Genomic DNA, 1,683 nt, shown 5'->3' on the forward strand with positions numbered 1-1,683 from the left:
CTTGAGCCCAGGAGTTGGAGGTTGCGGTGAGCATGATGCCATGGCACTCTACCCAGGGGGATAGCTTGAGGCTCCGTCTCAAAAAAAAACAAAAACAAAAACAAAAACACCATGGCTCAGCGCCTGTAGCTCAAGCCAGTAGGGTACCAGCCACATACACCAGAGCTGGTGGGTTCAAATCCAGCCCAGGCCCACCAAACAGCAATGACAACTACAACCAAAACATAGCTAGGTGTTGTGGCAAGTGCCTGTAGTCCCAGCTACTTGGGAGGCTGAGGCAAGAGAATCGCTTATGCCCAAGAGTTTGAGGTTGCTGTGAACTGTAACGCCATGGCACTCTACCCAGGGCAACAGCTTGAGATTCTGTCTCAAAAAAAAAAAAAAAATCTGCTAACCACATCCATGGTGTCACAGTGGATGAATACCACAAAGATGAGGCATGGAAGGCAGGAACAAAAGGAGAGCATAAAACTGGGTTCCTCAAGCAAGCTGGGGTGCAACCTAGGGAAGTCTTCCAGGAAGAAGGTTGGGAAAATGGAAGATGCCTAAGCCAGGCAGGGTCCTGAACTCAGCCTGGAGGAGCCCAGAAGGCCCAGTGGGGCAGAGGGTTGGGAAGAGGTCATGGCAGCCAATACCTCATGATAAGTTAGCATCTGTTAAGTAGATCAGAGATCCCTACACTCCCTGGGGTCTTAGGCCTGCCCATTCACTATCTGTGTGGGCTGTGGCTCCTGCAGAGCCACTGGCAAGACATTCCACACTTCGTGTCCAGTCTCTGTCAAATCTTATCTGTTTCTTCACTTCAGAAAGATATCAAATCTGGGTCACCACCAGAGCTGGCTTCAGGGGTTTGTGGCCCTTGTACCCCCTTACGACTGTCACCTTTTCACCATCTGGGAAAATTCTTAGGTTTTTCTTTTTTTAAGAGACAGAGTCTTGGGTGGTGCCTGTGGCTGAGTGAGTAGGGCGCCAGCCCCACATACCGAGGGTGGCAAGTTCAAACCCAGCCCTGGCCAAACTGCAACGACAACAAAATAGCTGGGCATTGTGGTGGGCGCCTGTAGTCCCAGCTACTTGGGAGACTGAGGCAAGAGAATGGCTTAAGCCCAAGAGTTAGAGATTGCTGTGAGCTATGATGCCTCGGTACTCTACCAAGGACAACAAAGTGAGACTCTGTCTCTAAAAAAAAAAAAAAAAGAGAGAGAGAGTGTCTTCCTCTGTTGCCCAGTCAGAAGTGCAGCGCCATCGTCACAGCTCACTGTAGTTTCCAACACCTGAGCTCCAGGGATCAGCCGCCTCATCCTCCTATGTAGCTGGGACTACAGGCATGCACCACAATTCCTGGTTCTTAGTTTTTGAATAAGAGACGCCATATTTTCATTTTGCACTGTCCTCTGAGAATTCTGTAGCAGTTCTCCACTCCTCATCAGGTTGTTTTAGAATCTGTTTTCCTCCAAAATCTCTGCTTGAAGTCCTGCAGGAGCTTCCCTGACAAAGATACCCAACTCCCTTGTTCTGGGGACACCTTCCTTCCCCTTATGTTTGCAGCCTCCAGCTCAACTTTCTAGCCTCACATTCCAGAACAGGCTGCCTCCAGCCTTAGTGCAGGGTTTTATAAAATCCCACTTGCTTATTGGCTACTTTGTTCTTTTTTTTTTTTTTGAGACAGAGCCTCAAGCTGTC

Source organism: Otolemur garnettii, unplaced genomic scaffold (genome assembly GCF_000181295.1).
Source record: "Otolemur garnettii isolate 467f Iridium unplaced genomic scaffold, OtoGar3 scaffold00029, whole genome shotgun sequence".
NCBI classification, from domain to species: Eukaryota; Metazoa; Chordata; class Mammalia; order Primates; family Galagidae; genus Otolemur; species Otolemur garnettii.